The sequence below is a fragment of the Acinonyx jubatus genome, chromosome B3, assembly GCF_027475565.1.
Source record: "Acinonyx jubatus isolate Ajub_Pintada_27869175 chromosome B3, VMU_Ajub_asm_v1.0, whole genome shotgun sequence".
Taxonomy (NCBI): domain Eukaryota; kingdom Metazoa; phylum Chordata; class Mammalia; order Carnivora; family Felidae; genus Acinonyx; species Acinonyx jubatus.
In genome coordinates this window covers 135,173,299-135,193,641 of record NC_069386.1, presented here as the reverse complement: position 1 = coordinate 135,193,641, position 20,343 = coordinate 135,173,299, and the positions used below count along the sequence as shown (strand labels likewise).

The 20,343-nt window shown below is 55.1% G+C and overlaps 1 long non-coding RNA gene across 1 annotated transcript; it reads left to right on the top strand.

Moving 5' to 3' along the window:
• Nucleotides 1-10,151: 10,151 nt before the first annotated feature.
• LOC113601435 (uncharacterized) lies at nt 10,152-19,329 on the top strand. The gene is made up of 3 exons (XR_008299636.1): nt 10,152-11,635; nt 11,863-12,433; nt 12,801-19,329. It is a non-coding gene; the product is annotated as an uncharacterized LOC113601435 (long non-coding RNA).
• The last annotated feature ends 1,014 nt before the right edge of the window (nt 19,330-20,343 follow it).

Below are 20,343 nucleotides of genomic sequence, written 5' to 3'. Positions count from 1 at the left end.
GGCGGAGGCGGCGGAGGGCTGGGAGAGGGGCGGCTGGGGAATGATGTGCCCGGGAGCTCACCCGGGAGGGCACAGCCTGGAGGGCGGCGTTGCTCCGGTGGCTGTCCCTGCAGAGATTAGGCCCCTGGCACCTCCCACGTGTGAACCTCCCGGCCCCCACCTAAGGGGCTTCGGTGAGGGAGGAGTGGCCCATCAGGAGATTTGGCAGCTAAAACCCTAATCCCCCGGTGGGGTGCAGAGATGCAGCCCAGCCTCTGGAGCCGGTCAGATTTTAGGGGCTGGGGGCTGTGTTGACTGCCTCCTCTGCCCTCTGCAAGGAATGCCCAGACCAGACCTTCCGTCCTCCTCCCCAGGCCTCATGCTGTTAGAACCGAGCAGTGTGATGGCCGTCTGGGGCGTTCAGATCTTCCAGCAGAATCCTTCCCTCCCTCAGACCATTTTCTAAACCAGGAGACCGAGAGGTGCAGAGAATAGATGTGGCTCATCTGTGTTCTCACCTCCCCGGCTGTGGAGCTGAGGCAGCGGTCGGCCCGGGACCCCTTTCACTTGAGAGCACCTGCTACTTTCTTCATCTGTTCCCCCACCCTCACATCTTACGTGTGGTAGATGTTTCTTTTCCAGGCTCCTTCTGTTTCAGTCCTTCCCGAAGCAGCAGGGACAATAGAGACGGATGGGATTTTGAACAGGAGTGTGTCTGTGAGAAATCACAGGTGACGAGAGCCGGCTCCCAGTCTGGCGAAGGGATGATGGGGAGGAAGACATGGTGTGAAAGTAGGAAACCTTAGCAAGAGACAGAGGACACGATGGGGGTTAGGAATATCCCTCAGGAAGGAGTCTGAAGACTCATGATCTTGTGGTGGCTAAGGTGCCTTGAATTCTTTTTGGGGTGACAAACAAATAAATGATGGGGATGATGGTGGTTGTGGTCATCGTGGTGGTAGTGGTAATGATGGTGATTATGTTGATGGCGGTGATGGTGGTGGTAGTGGTGGTGGTGGTGGTGATAATGATGCCGGTGATTGTAGTGATGATGACGGTGATGATGATGATGGCGATGATGGTAATGGTAGTGATGATGATGGTGATGGTGATGATGATGATGGTGGTGATGATGATGGTGATGGTGGTGGTGATGATGGTGATGATGGTGATGATGGTGATGGTGATGATGGTGATGGTGATGGTGGTGGTGATGATGGTGATGATGGTGATGGTGGTGGTGATGATGATGGTGATGATGGTGATGGTGATGAAGATGATGGTGATGAAGATGATGGTGATGATGATGGTGATGATGATGATGGTGATGGTGGTGATGATGACAGTGATGGTGATGATGGTGATGGTGGTGATGATGGTGGTGATGATGGTGATGATGGTGGTGGTGGTGATGATGGTGATGGTAATGATGATGGTGATGGTGGTGATGGTGGTGATGATGGTGATGATAATGGTGATGATGGTGGTGGTGATGATGGTGACAGTGGTGATGATGATGGTGATGATGGTGATGATGGTGATGGTGGTGATGATGGTGATGATGGTGATGATGGTGGTGATGATGGTGATGATGGTGGTGATAATGGTGATGGTGGTGATGAAGATGATGGTGATGATGATGGTGATGGTGGTGATGGTGGTGGTGATGATGGTGGTGGTGATGGCAATGACAATGGTGAAGATGATAATGATGGCAATAACTCACTGGGTAACTTTGGGTAAGACGTTTATCTTCACAGCATCTCAGTTTCTCCATTTATAACATGAAGAGGTGGAACGTCAGCCTCCTTCCTCCTGTGAGGTTCTGTAATCCAAAGGGAGGATCAGAAGGATGTAGGAAAATCTTTTAGGAGAGAAAGAAAAGGGACCGGAGGAAAACACACCAATTGGGACCAAACAAACAGGAGCGGAGGGAAATCGTTTGTGCGGCCACGAGATGAGAGAGCAACCTCTCCCGAAGTCTCTCTCATCCTTAGCCTGGGAAGCCCGCTCCTCCACCTCTGGGGAACTAAGAATCTCTCCGGCTGGAATGGAAGTGAGTGACCAGCACAGAGGGCTGACCGTACCTGATTTCCCAGCCAGCGAGCCTCACCTGCTAATTACATCTACCAGGCCTGCCTCCACCGATTTTGGCCCCACAAAATCTCCACCCCGCCCGCAAAGGGTCTGGAGCAAATCATTAAAATATCAGGTTTCCAACCCCTGGGGGATGAGTAGGTGCTAAAAAGAGGCCAAGCTGTTTTTGTCAAAAACCAATCAACTCTCACACACCAAATATCCCTGCTTGGTGTAGGCAACCCGCCTGGTGTTTAGGGGTGTGAGAGGCAGCGGGAGGGGCACGGCGGGGGCTCTGGGAAAGCGCTTAACCCCAGGGCACCAATTAGTTGCCCTCAGGGCCAGACAGAGCCACGGGGAGCCAGGGAAGAGAAATTACCCTGTGAAGAACCTACAGGTTCTCCACCAACTGTGGAAGTTTTTGAAAGCTCAGGCTTTCGCCCTGTAGCGTGGGGTCAGTCTTGCTCACCTCTTATAAGGGTCACATGGGTCCGTAGCCGTGGTCGAAGTTTGCAAGCTACAAAGCACTAAGGAAATGCAATTCATTCATACACTCCTTCACTCAACAAAGCCTTCTTAGAGCAACCGCTGTGTGCCAGCCCCAGAGAGGCTGCTGGATCCTAACATTCTGCCCTTGGCCGCCACGTCTTCCTTTCTCCGGGTTCTCCCTTGACCTCTGTGACCACAGCTTAGTCTCCGGCACTGGCTCTTTCTCTGCCTGACCTTGGATGTGGGTGTTCCTTGAGCTCTTCCCTCGGTGCTGCTCTCCCTTCTTCCCTCCCCTCATGACCTCTTCTACTCCCATGGCCTTGATTACCCACTGTGAGGATGGCTCCCCGGAACGTCATCTTCAGTCGAGACCAGTCATGCTCCCTTCTGGTCTCGTCTATCTGTCCATCCCCTGACTTCCCCTTGGATGGCCCTTCCCATCAGCTCCTTGAGAACCGATCCCCTTCCCAGCCTCTCCGAAGCCGCTGCTCCCCCGGTGCTTCCTGTCTTAGTAAAGGGCTTCCTTTAGCTTCCACCCAGTTGCCCAGATCAGAAACGTGGGAACCACGTTGGTCCCCTGCCTTTGCCATCTCCCCATTTGCCTCCCGGTGAGCCCTCTTCCTGCCAAGTCTTCTTCTGTTAGAGCTTCTGGTTTGGGTTGTCCTTCTCAGGCCAGGCAGGACACATCTCGGCAGCCTCCCCACTGCTCTCCGGCCCCCACTCCAGCCTTTTCTGACCCCTTCTCTGCGCGGTCACCGCAATGACGTTTCTGAGGTGCCAGGTTGATTCTACCACCGCCTCACTTCTGGGAGACCTCTGGTCCTAACGACTATTTCCCTGCATAGGGTAATAGGGGAGCCCCTCCATAGCCTCCATAGCTCCCGGGGTCTCGCTGCTGAAGGGCCGCCTTCCAATGTTTTTCACCTGCTTACCACCCTAGGTCTAAACAGGCCACTCGGCACCGTAGGCCTTAATATACCCATCTGTGAAAGGGGGATAGATAACACGTGCTTAATGCACAAGATCGTTGTGAGGTTTGAAGGAAGTAAGGCGGGTTCAGTTTCACAAACAGGGTCATGGACGTGTGTGTGTGTGTGTGTGTGTGTGTGTGTGTGTGTAGCAGTGTGCTAGGGAGTACAAAGAATTGCAGGGTAAGTATGAGGCACTTTCTTATAATTTCGCTTTTACTCAATTCTTGAGGCCCAGTGTCTATCCATCTATCTTTTTTTAATATTTGTTTATTTTGAGAGAGAGACAGGGACAGAGACAGAGCACGAGCAGGGGAGGGGCAGAGAACGGGAGACACAGAATCCAAAGCAGGCTCCAGGCTCCAAGCTGTCAGCACAGAGTCCGATGTGGGACTCGAACCCACAAATGGCGAGATCACGACCTGAGCCGAAGTCGGACGCTTAACCGACTGAGCCACCACCCGGGCACCCCACCAATATGTTTTTATATTAAAACAACCATGAACATATCATGGAATCGAATACAGATTTTGCATCCATGGAAAAGAGAAACAGGAGCTCTGGCAGACACGATGGTGGCCTGCCCACATCTCCTCACCTAGAGAACTTCACGTCTTACCACTTGTCTCCCCAATGCCGTGGAAGCTCACTTCTCCTCCCCGGTGCAGGTCAGAGGGCTGGGAGACGAACACCCCCTGGTGGCAGCCCTCAGTCATTGAGTGGCTAAAGGTGGTGTTGGTGTATCAAGGCTGCAGCTCCCGTGTTCACAGGGGTAGGAAGTAGGGCGGATGGATAGCTCGGAGGTGTGTGAACTTGAGAATTCATGGGCTCTGAAGTGTGGAAGCTCTGAGGTGTGAAGCTATGTGGTGTGTGGTCTCTGAGGTGTGTAAGCTCTGAGAATGCATGGGCTCTAAGGTGTGAAAGCTCTGAGGTGTATGGACTCTTGAGGTGTGTCGACTCTGAGGTGTAAAAGCTCTGAGAATGCATGGGCTCTGAGGTGTGTAAGCTCTGAGGTATATAAACCCTGATGTATAACCTCTGAGATGTTTAACCTCTGAAGTGTGTAAACCCTGAGGTGTGTAAGCTCTGAAGTGTGTAAACCCTGAGGTTTGTAAGCCCTGAAGTGTGTAAACCCAGAGGTGTGTAAGCTCTGAGATGTGTAAGCTCTGAACTGTGTAAACCCTGAGGTGTGTAAGCTCTGAGGTATAAACACCCTGAAGTATGTAAGCTCTGAGGTGTGTAAGCTCTGAGGTGTGTAAACACTGAGGTCTGTAAACTCTAAGGTGTGTAAGCTCTGAGGTGTGTAAACCCTGATGTATGGAAACTCTGATGTGTGTAAGCTCTGAGGTGTGTAAGCTCTGAGATGTGTAAGCTCTGAGGTGTGTAAGCTCTGAGATGTGTATGCTCTGAAGTGTGTTAACCCTGAGGTGTGTACGCTCTGAGGTGTATAAACCCTGAGGTGTGTAAACCCTGAGATGTGTAAGCTCTGAGGTGTGTAAACCCTGAGGTGTGTAAGCTCTGAGGTATATAAACCCTGAGGTGTGTAAACCCTGAGGTGTGTAAGCTCTGAGGTGTGTAAACCCTGAGGTGTGTAAACCCTGAGGTGTGTAAACCCTGAGGTGTATAAACCCTGAGGTGTGTAAGCTCTGAGGTGTGTAAACCCTGAGGTGTGTAAACCCTGAGGTGTGTGAGCCCTGAGGTGTGTAAACCCTGAGGTGTGTAAGCTCTGAGGTGTGTAAACCCTGAGGTGTGTACGCTCTGAAGTGTGTAAACCCTGAGGTGTGTAAGCTCTGAGGTGTGTAAACCCTGAGGTGTGTAAGCTCTGAGGTGTGTAAACCCTGAGGTTTGTAAGCCCTGAAGTGTGTAAACCCAGAGGTGTGTAAGCTCTGAGATGTGTAAGCTCTGAACTGTGTAAACCCTGAGGTGTGTAAGCTCTGAGGTATAAACACCCTGAGGTATGTAAGCTCTGAGGTGTGTAAACACTGAGGTCTGTAAACTCTAAGGTGTGTAAGCTCTGAGGTGTGTAAGCCCTGATGTATGGAAACTCTGATGTGTGTAAGCTCTGAGGTGTGTAAGCTCTGAGGTATATAAACCCTGAGGTTTGTAAACCCTGAGGTATGTAAGCTCTGAGATGTGTAAGCTCTGAGGTGTGTAAACCATGAAGTGTGTAAGTTCTGAAGTGTGTAAACCCTGAGGTGTGTAAGCTCTGAGGTGTATAAACCCTGAAGTGTGTAAGCTCTCAGGTATATAAACCCTGAGGTCTGTAAGCTCTGAGATGTGTACGCTCTGAAGTGTGTAAACCTGAGGTGTGTAAGCTCTGAGATGTGTATGCTCTGAAGTGTGTAAACCCTGAGGTGTGTAAACCCTGAGGTGTGTAAACCCTGAGATGTGTAAGCTCTGAGGTGTGTAAACCCTGAGGTGTGTACGCTCTGAAGTGTGTAAACCCTGAGGTGTGTAAGCTCTGAGGTGTATAAACCCTGAGGTGTGTACGCTCTGAAGTGTATAAACCCTGAGGTGTGTAAACACTGAGGTGTGTAAGCTCTGAGGTGTGTAAACCCTGAGGTGTGTACGCTCTGAAGTGTGTAAACCCTGAGGTGTGTAAGCTCTGAGGTGTGTAAACCCTGAGATGTGTAAGCTCTGAGGTGTGTACGCTCTGAGGTGTGTAAACCCTGAGGTGTGTAAGCTCTGAGGTGTATAAACCCTGAGGTGTGTACGCTCTGAAGTGTATAAACCCTGAGGTGTGTAAACCCTGAGATGTGTAAACCCTGAGATGTGTAAGCTCTGAGGTGTGTAAACCCTGAGGTGTGTACGCTCTGAAGTGTGTAAACCCTGAGGTGTGTAAGCTCTGAGGTGTGTAAACCCTGAGGTGTGTAAACCCTGAGGTGTGTAAGCTCTGAGGTGTGTAAGCTCTGAGGTGTGTAAGCTCTGAGGTGTGTAAACCCTGAAGTGTGTAAGCTCTGAGGTGTGTAAACCCTGAGGTGTGTAAGCTCTGAGGTGTGTAAACCCTGAGATGTGTAAGCTCTGAGGTGTGTAAACCCTGAGGTGTGTACGCTCTGAGGTGTGTAAACCCTGAGGTGTGTAAGCTCTGAGGTGTATAAACCCTGAGGTGTGTACGCTCTGAAGTGTATAAACCCTGAGGTGTGTAAACCCTGAGGTGTGTAAACCCTGAGATGTGTAAGCTCTGAGGTGTGTAAACCCTGAGGTGTGTACGCTCTGAAGTGTGTAAACCCTGAGGTGTGTAAGCTCTGAGGTGTGTAAACCCTGAGGTGTGTAAACCCTGAGGTGTGTAAGCTCTGAGGTGTGTAAGCTCTGAGGTGTGTAAGCTCTGAGGTGTGTAAACCCTGAAGTGTGTAAGCCTTGAGGTGTGTAAGCTCTGAGGCATATGGGCTACATTGGCTCCAGAGTCCCCAGCAGCACTTGGGGGGCAGTTGGCCACCACGGTCACAGGCTTGCCCACCTAGACCTTTCCGGCCACCTTCCCTTCCTCGTCTCGTTTTCCCGCTCCCTGCCGCGGTGTCCTGGGATCCTTCCTCTCCCCCAGACAAACCCCTGCCCCTGCGCCCCCGCCTGGCCTCAGAGTCTGTTTCTGGGGGAAAGAAACTAAGCCACGAGACCCCCACCACAGCAGCAGCAGGAGAAGCAACCATAACGACAATAGAAATAGATTCCGATTAGCAGGTTAATAGTTTTCCACGCATCGTCCTCCCTGAATCTTCCGTTTCCTTCGCAGGAGGCACATTTCCAGATGAGGGTGCTGAGCCGCAGGGCGGTCACCCGGCTCGCCCCGGCTTCACGGCTCACCAGCACAGCGCGGAGACTCCAGCTCTGGAAGCGTCTGGAGCCCGCGCTCCCACCTCTAGGCACACGGTCGTGTGGGTGCCCTTTGGTGGAACCGTCCGGAAGTTCGACGCTGGGGAAAGCTCTGGTTGACTGGAAGCCAGGAGGTCTGGGCCGGCCGGGCCGCTGCTGAGGGGCCCCGTGAGCCCAGCAAACCCCGGGACGTTCCTCATGTCTCACTCACTGCTCTTTTCGAAACGCTTTCTTTGCCTCTTGAATTGCTCTCTCATTTTCCCACTGGCTAACTCTACTGGGCGCCAGAGCTACCTTGCCGTCCTCCCAGCTTGCTGAGTGAACGCTGTGGGCTTCCTTCCAGAAGGCAGTGTTGGGTCCGTGCCGCCCGGTGGGGGTTTTCAAGGAAAGCTCCAGATCCAGATCTCTACAGGACATTTCCCCACCTTAAAATATGGGTCACTACTTAAAAACGTTTAAAATCCACCCTCTGGTCGCCCAGTTAGCCCCATGTGGGGGCTGGATTTTGCCCGCTGGCTACCAGCTAGTGGCCCGGGCTGCGGAGTGATACGGGCTAGAAGCTACGGGGGTAAATGGGCCATCTGCCTCTCCCGTAGGGGAGCCGAGGTCTCCCCGGCTTCCATTACGGTAAAGGAAGGGGCCTGTTCCCCCGGCCCAGCCGGCCTCGGCGGGTAAAGACCTTCCGCTGAAGTGTCCCTGCTTGAGGCTGAGTCCGGACCTCCCTGTACAACCGGGGAAACCGAGGCCGACGGGGGAAATAGTGTGCCAAGTTCCTACCCTCCAGACGGCATCTGAGCCAGAGAAGAGCCCACCCCTCCCCGGCCTCCTGGGCTGTTGGGTCCCCGCAGGGCGGCGGCAGCCTCCTCGCTGGCCTCTGTGGGTGGCTCTGCCCATTGGTTAGTTTCCAGAGTCCGGGGCCGTGGAGTTTTGCTGACAACTGCCAAAGCCCAGGCTGAGTGGTAAAAGCCACCAGACTTCAGAAGGACTGTGGGTGTTTATTTAAAACCTTACAAACAGTTTACAGCCAATGGAGCACAGTTTACAGGCAAGGACCTCACTGCCGGGCGGCCCTGAGGGGCCGCGGAAAGGGCACACGGCTAGTCACTCCTCTGTTAGGGGCTGGTGGGGGGTGTGTCGGCTGGTGGGACCGCCTCACCGGCAGCACTGGGAGGCTCCTGGCTCCCTCGGGTCTCCCCGCCCCCCACTGCTGTGCACTGAATTGTGTCCCCTCAAAAGATGCTGAAGCCCTAAACCCGATACCTGGGAATGTGACCTTACGTGAAGATAGGGTCTTTGCAGATGTAGTCACGTTAACGTGTGGTCATCAGGATGGGACCTGATCTGTAATGACTGGTGTCCTCATGAGAAGGCCCTATGAAGAGGGCCGCCTGGGTGGCTCAGTCGGTTAAGCGTCTGACTTCGGCTCAGGTCATGATCTCGTGGTTCGAGAGCTCGAGCCCGCATCGGGCTCGGCACTGACAGCTCAGGGCCTGGAGCCTGCTTTGGATTCTGTGTCTCCCTTTCTGTCTGTTTCTCCCCTGCTCGCACTCTCTCTTTCAAAAATAAATAAAGATTAAATAATTTAAAATATATATATATAATTAAAATAAAAAATACATATAAATAATATAAATAAATGTATATTAATATATATTTACTATATAAATATATATTTATTTATTACTATATAAATTACTATATAATTTATTTATACTATATAAACCACTATATAAATATATATTAATATATTTATAAATATATATTAATATATATTAATAAATATATACATAATATATTAAAATATATTTTAATATATAAAATATATAATTAAAATAATTAAAATATACATACAAAAAAATATATATATATATATATAAAAAGAAGGCCCTATGAAGACACAGACACACACAGAGAGGAGAAGCCCCTGTAGCCATGGAGACAGAGTTGGGGTCGTGCCGTCACAAGCCAAGGACTGCCATGATCCCGGGAGCCACTGGTAGCTGGAAGAGGTAAGGAAGGGTTCCTTCCAGAACCATCAGAGCACGGCCCCGCCGATTCCCTGACTGTGGACTTCTGGCCCTCGGCACTGTGACAGAATACGTTCCTGTTGCGTGAAGCTGCCTCCCTAGGAAGCTAACGAGCCCCCCCTTCTCCAGGGCCTCTGCCGGGACTCATTCACTGCCCGCTCCCACCCACGGCGCTCTGGGCTCCAGACCCACATATACAAGTGCTGCTTGGCGGTGCCCACCCGGACGCTCCTTGCTCCCCTCCAGCCCGGCTTCCCTGCAGCAGGGCCTGGCTGTGACCTTGTGGTGCCCAGGCAGGCATCGGCGGCCTCCGTGCTCAAAACGCCTGGGTCCTGGAGCAGGTGAGCAGGAAAATAGCAGATACCACCCGTGGGCCGAGAGCATGTAAGCGACAACAGGATTCCTCGGGAGGGCCGAAGATGGCAAGGGAGAGGGGCAGATATCCTGCCTTTGGGGGTGGGACGAGCCAGAGGCCCTCCCCTAGGCGCGGGGCCATCGAGTCTCTGACTGGAAGTCCAGGCAGGGTCTCCGTAACCCCTTGCTACTTGGTTGTATGGGGACCAACAGCAGCGGCCCCGTGAGACTGCAGATCCTGGGACCCTCCCCAGACCTGCGTACTGAGAACCTGCATTTGACCAAGGTGCCTGGGGCACATTGCATCACAGAGGCCAGGTGCTGGGCTGTGGAAGTGAATGTGGCTGAACTTGTTTTTCCCATGCCTCTGGGCTCAGCTGGGCTTTCCACAGGAGCTGGACAGCGCTTAAGACCTGGGGCCTGCTGGGGCCTGCGGGTGCCTGTCTTGTGTCGAGAAGAAAAGAGGACATTCCAGACTTTAAGGGCCCCCAGACTTGTCTTCTTCCTCTGCTTCCAGCCAGGTGCTCCAGGCAGAAACCCGGCGAGACGTGGAATCCTTCCCTCTCGTGACCCTCTGCCTTTGCCTGGTCACCAAGCCCAGGAAGGCAGGAGGCCTGGTGTCACTCCGTCCCCATGGCCGGTCTCTTCTGCTTCTTCCCGGACAACTCTGAGGGTCCCTGAAGCTTTCTGGGCCTGCCCTTTTGTTTCTTTTTTTAAAAAAAAATTTAACCTTTATTTTTGAGAGAGAGAGAGAGAGAGAGAGAGCCGGGGGAGGAACAGAGAGAGTGGGAGACACAGGATCTGAAGCGGGCTCCAGGCTCTGAGCTGTCAGCACAGGGCTCGAACTCATGACCCGTGAGATCATGACCAGAGCCGAAGTCGGTCACTTGACCCACTGAACCATCCAGGCAGCCCCCCAGACCTGCCTTTTCTAAGCCGCTCTTCACCTGGCGGCCAGAATGACGGTAAATACGCTTAATTCCCATCAAGTCAGGCTCCTGCTTAACCCTCAGAGCCCTCGCGCCACTGGCCCCATGTCCACAGAAGGCCCCGAATCCCTTCCGAGGCCCGGAGGCGTGGCCTGAGTCAGCCCTGCCCCATCTCGTGTGGCTCTGCCCCCACCTGCTGCTCTTGCCACCTCTGGCTCGTCAACGCCCGGTTTGTGCCCCTCCCCGCCCCTCCCCTTGTGGGGATGCTTTTTCCTGCTCATTGGCTACCTCACCCCGGTGATGGTGCCTCGTCCGGGAGGCCTCCTTGCCCCCCAGATAAGGCCGCCCCCCCCCCCCGACATTTGCGCCCACGTGTCCCTGCCTTTCCTTCTCCACACTCGTCCCAGTGGTGATTGCAGGTGCAGCTCTGGGTGCACTTGCCGGAGGCCAGGGTCCCGCTGTGCCTGCGTGAAGCCTTCAAACGCTGCGGGCACGGGAGAGTGGCCTTTGGGAAAACGTGAGGACACTGGTTTCTGCCGGTGCCTCTAGCCCGAGCGGACCTCGCCGCACGTCTCTGGTGGCTAGGAACCGGCCAGGGCGGCTTCCTGAGGCCCCCGGGGTGAGCCGGCTGCAGGTGCATCTAGCCGTGGCCGGAGACGTTCTGGGAGTTCAGGAATCTTGAGCCCTGGTGCCTGATGATCTTGGACATATCAAGCAACCTCTGCAAACCTCATCTTCCTCCTGTGAAAAAAACGGGGACGGACTGGCTTCCTTAAGGAATCGCTGTGTGTTTAGTACGTCATATCAGATGTCTAAACAAGCTGACAAGTGAGCAAACACCATCTTGCGGCGAGATCTTGGGCGGGTCCCCTTCCTGCTGTGGGCTGTCACCTCCTCTGAGCGACGAGGACCGGGCAGGCGCCCAGGGGACCCGGCTGCACCTCGAGACTGCAAGGCCCTGGGATCATCGGCCTCCCAGGCAAGTGACAAACTGGCTGACCCGGTCTGTCTGCTGGGCAGGGTGGTGGCGGCGGGGGGCACGCTGAGGGTAGGGGGGAGGGCACGATTGTTTGATTGGAGGCCATCCCCCAGTGTCCGCAAATTCGCTTTTGTTTATTTTCCTGAAAAGCTAAATAAGCCAGTGAGACTGAGCAGCTCCACACCAGACGTGCGTTTTCATTGTAAAAATATTTTTGCGGGTCGGAAAATTGCACCAAAATGTTTTCACAGGCAAAGCGCTGCCGTGTGCTGCTCAGCCCTGCGACCAGCGGCCACCAGGGAAGGGGCCGCCGATGTGCACCTCGGGTGCGCATTCCAGTAATCATAGCAACAAACATTCAGGAAGCACCTACCATGGGGCAGTTTGCCAGTAAGTTCGCGGTGATGTTTTCACCCTCGCCCCTCCCCGTGTGGCCCGTGTGATTGTCATTGCCGTTGTGGCCAGTTCCTTTTTGCAGATGAAGGAGATGAAGTCCAGAGAGGTTGAGTGACTTCTCTAAGGTCACACAGCCTGCAAGGGGCAGAGCCAGGGATCCGGGTCTGTCTGACTTCAGAGTCCAGGTTTTTGCCCCACTGCGGTGCACCTCCGAGGCCCTCGTTCAGGTCTGGAGCACCCCCTGGGCTCTCCCTCAACCTTCTTTATCGCTCTGGTTTCCCGCAGTTTTCTAGGGTGAAGTTATCTATGGAAAGTCGCACAACTACAGCTTGTTGCCAATCTAGAGAAAGCCAAGAACATTCCACGCACGTAGGACCATCAGAGCCAGAGAGGCTTGGAATCTGGTCCTGTGCCAGCACAGAGCAGGTGAGTGACACGGCTGCCCCAACACCATGGGCCACGAGGCTGGGCTGAGGCCCCCTGGTCCCCCAAACCCCCTGCTTCCAGGCCCCCCGGCCTCCCGACCTGCATGGCCGTCCCTGTTACCCGCCTCCGTGAGGCTGGACCTTGTACACAGATGTCACCCACACATTTATACACAAAGACATGCCAGAACGTGTCACAGACCCTCACAGAGCCACAGCCCCTGTCACAGAACATATCCCTGTGAGCCGTGATCTGAGGACGCACCGTGGAGTCCCAGGACCATCATTTTCAACTATCACCGGTGGGAAAAACGGGAGTGAAAAACAATGTAAACGATTCAGGTGATTCCTCCCTCCTTCCCCCCCAGGCCCACGGAGGCCGCCTGCGGCCGAGCGAGGCCTGCCTCCAGCCCTGCCTCAGCCCCAGCTCCCAGGAACTCACAGGGGCATCTTTTTCCTGAAATGCGGCTCCAGACATCCGCCAACCCCGTGGCCTGGTGCTCGGGTGGGGAAGCGTGAGGCTCCGGGTGCAGGAAGGGAAAGGGCCGGGCTGGGCGCGCTCGGAGGCAGCCGTCGCTCCCGGGCTGGCGGGGGCACCCCGGGGCGGTGGGAGGGACGAGGGCTCTTGTGACTCTGGCCATCGGCGCCGTTGCGGCCGCTGACCCTGGCAGGATGAGATCCACCGTGTGGGTTTACCGACCTCCTCCTCGAGGACTGGGCCGCGGCGATCCCTTGGAGTGTCCCTGGGCCTGGCACGGATTTGTCGCTCATGGGTGCTTGGTGACGGATGGCGTGGAGCTCGGGTCCCGCTGCCCTGCCTCTGGCTCTGTGGACGAGTATTCTAGGGCTCACAAGCCTCGCGCAGGGCTGGAGCCCCCTGCGACCGGGGGAGCAGGGGACAACAGTCCGTTGGGTCTGTCACAGCTGGGACAAGGACAGCCTCAGATGGAAGCTTCCGGAGCGGTCTGGTCAAGCCCCCGGCACACCGGTGGCGGCCCAGTAACTGTGGGATGAAGGAAAGTGCTCGGCTGTCAGCCGCGTTTCCGTGTCAGGCGTCCATCCGCCCCTCAGCGGGCACATAAGGTCACGGTGGCCGGAAGAACACCAGCACACGCTCTCGCTGTTGTCTCCGTGCGGCCAGAGGGAGGCACAGTGCCGGACATGGAGGGCGTCTCTGTAAACCCTGTCTGAACGTGGAGACAAAGGGGATTTTATAAACCACTTGCTTTTGCCAAACCAGCACAGCTGCCCAATCCTGGAGTGTGCATGTGTGTATACGTGAGGGGTGTGTGTGTGTGTTGGACACGTGCGAGTGTGCACCTGTGTCTATGTGCACACATACGTGGGGGTGGGGCTAGGGGACAGAGATCAGCCCTGTGGGCTCCAGGGATGGAGGCTAAGGAGGGTCCAGAGGGCCTGGCTGAGTCAGAAGCCAGTGGTCAGAGCAGATGGAAAGGTGTGGAGAGCATAGGACTGCTTCTGAAGAGGGGGCAGGCGAGTGACAGCTGCAGAGGGCAGGGATGCGGGGAGGGGGGGCCGGCCAGTGGAGCCGTGCCGTCGCCACCGCCCCGGAACAGCGTTTCCCAGACCTCCCCGCGGGCCAGCCGCGCTGCTGAGCTCGTACAGACACCGGCCCATTCGGCCCTCGCCCCAGCCGCAAGGGGCAGGACTCTGACTCCCCTGGGCAGCAGAGGGCGTGACCCAAGACACAGGAAGTGACTCGTCCAAGGTCCCCAGCTGGCAAAAGGCGGAGCTGACGGCAGCCCCTGGGCTCGAGCCGCTGTGCTGTCTGAGGCTCCAAGGAGCGGCATGGTGTGTGGACGTCCTGACTTCTGTTGATGGTTAATTTACGTCTCAGCCTGGCTGGGCTACGATGTCCAGCCACGCTGTCAAACGTTATTCTGGGTGTTTCTGTGACCACCGTCTTTGGCATGAGATGAACATTTACCTCGGTAGACTTTGAGTAAAGCAAATTACCCTCCATTAAGTGGATGGACCTCTTCCAAGCAGTAGACGGCCTGGAGAGAACAGAAGAGTGACCTCCCCTGAGCGAGAGGAAATTCCACCAGCCGATGGACTTGAATGGAAACATGGCCTCCTCCCTGGTCTCCGGCCTGCCAGCCCGCTCGCCCTACAGAGCCTGGACTTGCCCGTCTCCATAACCGCATGAGCCCAACCCTTCTAACGAATCTCTTTATTGTTCTGTTTCAACGGACAACCTTGGCCAAATACGCTTCCTCAGGAGCAGACATCGGTAGAACTGGGCAATCGGAAATTAACTCCCGTGGAAACTTCCGGGCACCCGGCGTGGCCCAGGCAGGGGTTCAAACCGGCGAGCTGTGAGGGGTGAGGTGGGTTCTAGAGCAGGAAGGAGCGGAGTAGGGCAACAGGGGTGGCGGATAGGGGCCAGGTCGCCCGATACAGTCCACCTCTGCGCGTTCTCGCTGCGTGGCCACGAGCAAGCCATCTCAGACCGAAGCTCCCGCCACCAGCCCACCAGCTCTGCCTGGGGAGCAGAGCACCTCGTTTCCCACCACTGGGTTCTCTCCCTGCTCCCTGGGCTCCCACGACATCATGTGTCATCCCCTTGGCGGTGGCCTCGGCGTAATCAAACACCCCTGAGTCAGATGTTGCAGAATTAACAATCCCCCACGTGGTATAAACAGAGTTTAAATCAAATGCAGTGAAAGGATATTGCCTTTTAAATCGACCCTGACAGCTGTGGAAAATATTATGCCCAAATAGAATCCTTACATACGACAGACATTAATTCTTCGAGAACCCCTAAACGGGTCCTCTGGATCGTTTGTAAGATTTTATTTTATTATGGATTGGATGTATTGAAGTAAGACTATAATCTTATTGTGCTCTGACCTCTGTTTTTATAGCTCTGTATAAACAGCAGTTACCGTGTTAGAGGGAGAGATGTTTACAGATGGAGAAATAAAAACACGCCGCTTTACTGTGCCGTGGAAACCTGAGACCAGCCCGAGGCAGGGCCTGGGTTTTGTACGTCAGAGGCCCTGTCCTGATGGGAGCAGACAGCTCTGACGGGCAGGAACGCTGGGCCGGGCATGTGTCCTCGGTTCGTTTCGGTGGAACAAGGGCCGCGGCTCCAGAGGGTCGGGTCCTTGCCGCCGGCCTCCCTCCGGAGGCTCCAACATTCAGGCCGTTGGGATCGCTGGGCTGGACGCAGGTGAGGATCAAGTTCACACCCCCGGGGGGCTTGGTGTCTGTGTCTTCGTTGCTCCCTAGAACCGGAGGCTATGCAGAGAGGGGACACGAGTTTTGGAGCAGGACAGACCTGGGGCCGGTCCCGACTCTGCGCTTAAAGATTCCATGACCTAGACTTAAACCCTCTGGAACACGGGACTGAGAGCGCCTGCCTCACAGGTCCTCGTGGGGGACAAATGAGACAATGGACAGAAGGCGCTGGGCACTCAAGAAAGTCCCTTTCCTCCGCCCCCACCCCTTTCCTTGAAAAAATCCTGTGATATTTTGGGGGCACCCGGGCGGCCCAAACGGTTAAGCGTCTGACTCTTGGTTTCGGCTCAGGTCACGATCTCACGGCGTGTGGGTTCGAGGCCCACATCGGGCTCCGTGCTCACAGCGTGGAGCCTGCTTGGGATTCTCTGTCCCCCTCCTCTGTCTGCCCCCCCCCCCCGCTCACTCTCTGTGTCTCTCTCTCTCAAAAATAAATAAACAGACTTAAAATAAGTAAAAAAAAAATTTTTTAATCCTATATTTTTGTGACGGTGGAGCTGAGGGTTCCCGGTGAGTAGTCTCCTCACGGGGGCCATAGGCCACCTTATGGAGCCCAGTTAACCTCCCCAGAGGGGAGTCCCGGCCTTGGCTCCTTACTGACTGACGATGTGTGGACTGCCAGCTAGGTACAAGTGCCAGGAGAAAACAGGGCAGAGGAGGCATATGGGTAGCCGGGAGTTTTAGGACAGGTGGACAAGGAAGTTCTAACTGAGACATGAAACTGAGTCAAAACCCAAAGGAGTTTTCCACGGAATCTATATGACAGCGCTGGGGACGAGGTCAGGGACGTGGCGAGGTCAGACGGGGTCAGGTGTCCAGTTGGCTGTGTAGCCAGGTCACATCCGCCTGCTGGGGGCGGCACAGGGCTGGGCACCAGCATCCTAAGGACTCTCGACGGGCAGGCTGCTGGAGACCTTTAGGGGGTGTAATGGACTCAGTGTTCGTGTCTCCCCCGCAAATCCAGAAGTTGAAGCCCTAACTCCCAACATGATGTGTTAGGAGAGGGGGCCTTCATCTGAGGGGTCAGGGGTTTAGATGAGGTCATCGGGGGGGGATCCCAGGATGGGATTAGTGCCCTCATAAGAAGAGGGAGAGAGGGTATGGCTCTCTCCACTCACATGCAAAGAGGTCATGTGAGCACACAGTGAGAAAGTGCCCACTTACAAGCCAGGAAGAGATTTCACCGGGAACCACATCTGCTGGCACCTTGATCTTGGGCTTCCAGCCTCCAGCACTGTGAGAAATTAACATCTGTTGTTTGAGCCCCGGGTCTGCGACGTCCCGTCCTAGCAGCCGGAGCGGACTAAGACGGGGTTCCCCTATCAAGTCAAGGCTCAGACAAGGACGCCATTTAGTTAGTAAGGGCCCTGTCAAAGGCCGGCCCAGCAGGTGTTAAAAGCCAACCTCCTGCTGGGGAATTGTTAGAATGGATGGTCGAGCAGCTTCCACGATAAGTGATACCCTGTGGTTTGCATACACACGTGCACGTTGGAATAAATCAAATATTTCTCCAAGCCGTGTTTACATATTGATGAGTATATTCATTTCTATTAGCATAGCAGTTGACAAATATATTACCACGCCCACGTAGGGTGGCTCGTGTCGCCTCTGATAGGTCTGCCGCCAACTCGAGCATTTACTCGTTTCTCCTGCCCTCGTGTCCCAAGCCCTGAGCTTCGAGGTTTCTACACGTTTGATCTCCTTGCCCAGCCCTCGCCAGCTCCGGCTCACTGGGGTCTTGAAGCCTCCGGCAGCGTCCTCCGTTATCAGCGGGGCTGTCTTCCATCAGCCATTGTGCATCCGTCTGGTGTGACCCTGTCGAGTCCCCGGGCAGACAGCCGTGAACAGAGCCGACATTGAAGGGAAGCCCGACCACACGCGTGTCATGTCTGCTCCGGGGCCAGGGGACGGTTTGTGCTCAGAAAGAGGAAGAGCCAGGGGCCGGGGCCGCTGTGGACAGGGAAGGGGGCACCCCTTCTCAGAGCCCGATGGGGGTCACCCCCCCCTCCCTTTCTGTCCTCCCATGTGCAGGCACCTGGCCTCCGAGGGTGCGACCCTGGAGGAGAGAAGGGAAATTATGGTTCTTTTCAAATGCCACAGGGGAAAGCCCAGCCGGGTTCTGGGTGGTTCCAAACAGCAATAGATCCCGCGGCTCAATCCAAAGAGAACTTTTGAATGAGGAGCGCAGTGCTGGAGGGAAGGACCACGCTCCAGAGCTCAGAGGCGGGAGACAGTCTGATGGAGAAGGTGTGCCAGGACCCCCTCCGTCAGGTGAGGGTCCGGACTCCCTGCTCCTCCTTGATTTGAGTGTTGGGAGTCTAGGGCAGTGGTTTTCCATGGGGGGCGATCTTACCCCCCCACCCCCGCCAGGGGGCATTAGGCGATGTCCGGAGGCATTTGGGGTGGTTACACTGCGTGCGTGGGGTTGGTGGGGGGCTTTGCTGCTGGCTTGTAGTGGGGTAGAGGCCAGGGGTGCTGCTACCTGGCCTACAAGCTCACTCCGGCCCCCACAACAAAGAATTCTCTGGCTCCAAGTGTGCATAGAACAGTGGGTGAAAAACCCTGGTGTAGACAAAGGTATCGTTCCGATGATGACCTCATAAGTCAGGAAACTTTGACGAGAGGGAGACGTGGGCCCCATCTCCCTAAAGGCCTCTTTTGGGGTGTAGAGGCCCTGGGTGGGAACCACAAGTGATCAAATCATCAGCTCTCCCTACCCCTCCTTGAGGCCCAGGGAGGGGAAGGGTCTCACCCGGTGAGTCAAGGCAGAGCCACAACTAGAACCCCAGTGACTCCTCATCTGGCGCTCGTTGTCCCAGCCCAGGCCCACTCAGTTACCTGGGTCACCCCGGAGACCCCGGGGCTCTGCCGGTCCTTTGCCTGTGTAGACAGTTCGTGCTCAGGGCTGGCCAGGGCTGAAGACGACACCGTGCCCGCAGCCTTGTTTGGGTGTAGACAGAGTTCCTGCCCCCTGTGTGGCCCCAAGACGGGAATTTCTTTCCTTCTTTGGCTCTCTCCCGCCAGAAGCTGGACCGCACTCAAAGCAGGCCTGTCCTCCCGTCCCCGAGCCGCAGAGCCACGAGGGCCTCCTGGCACGTCCGTCTCCTGGTCCCAGGCCGGCAAGGCTTCCACCCTTAACAGAAACCAGCGGCTCCTCGGCCTGGGGCCTGGGGCCCGACTGACAGACAGAATTGTCCTCTTTGGGACAGAATGGTGCGGTTACAGATTCCTTGCCCCCAGATTGTTGCGCGTGGGTTCACAAGGCACCTGGTGTCCCGAGGATGGAGGGACGGTGATGGATACGGAGAGTCTGCGCCCGGGGCGGCACATGGATTTCATCTTTTTTTTTTTTTTTTTTTACTCTTTATTTTGAAACAATTATAGACTCACAAGAAGTTGCAAGAACAGAACCAAGAGGTCCTGTGTGAGCTTTCTGCCTCGGCGACGACATATGTGACTCCAGCACATTGTCAAGATCAGGACATCGTGTGGCACAATGCAGCGAATCGGACTTTAGGCTTTGCTTAGATCTCACCAGCGTTCACACACGCTCAGGTTTCATTCTTTGTGTGGCTCTGTGTAGAGTCCTACGACACTTTATCCCGTGTGCAGGTTCGTGCGACTGCCACCGTGATCACGATCCGGAATGTTCCCCTCTAGGAACTCCCTCCTCCTTCCCCTTGACGGTTGCTTCCCCCCCTCACCCCCCGGTGCCTCACGCCTGGGACTTCTCGTCTCTGTTTTTGGTTTCCATTCTTTTCTGAAGCTCCATCGTTTGCTCAGATGGAGAATGTTACGTAAATGGATCCGTACGTTATGGAACCTTCTGAGACGGGCATCACGCCCTTGAGATCCATCCCAGTTGGTTCCTTTCTTATTACCGAGGATTAGTCCAGGGTGCGATGTACCAGTTTGTTTCACTCAAATTCCAGCCAAATGGTCAGGTCCGCCCTGCTGGTGGTGGCCACCTGGGACATGGGGACAAACGACGACGATCTCATCCCGGTCAACGGAGCGCACGCCATCGTGATCGGCAGTTCTGTCTTCCACGGTCTTCCACGCGCTCGCTCGGCACGTTTTTTGGCACCAACTGTGTGCCATGTGAACTGCATGTGAACAAAAGAGCTCCGGTTTTGGATGTCCGGGAGCTTGTGGCTCAGGAGAGGAGACCAACATTTAATAAGTAAATGGGAAAATACACAGTTAGGACTTGTGCTCGGGGCTTTAAGGAAAAGAGCGGTCTTGCCTAAACAAGATGAAGAGGCACGTTCGCGGAGGGGAACAGCATGCCAGGCCTGGGAACTGCATGTGCGAGGGCTCCGAGGCTGGGAAGAGGCACACGTGTTGGAAAAACGGAGGGAAGGCAGACGATGCGCCAGCGCACGATCCGGGGTCCGGGGCAAGGTGGGGCCGGATCATGCAGATCCTCGTAGGTGGAGGATTTTGTCTCCAGGGCGAGGGGAAGACTTCAAGAGCATTTTAAGGGGGAGAGGCGATGTATGGCTTGTGTTTTACAAAGATGGCACCCGCTGTGGTGTGGCTATTGGACCATCGTGGGTGAGGACAGAAGCTGGGAGACTCGTTGAGAGGCCACGGTGGCCTCCTACGACCATGACCGTGGTGGCCTGGTCTAACTAGGCCTTTGGC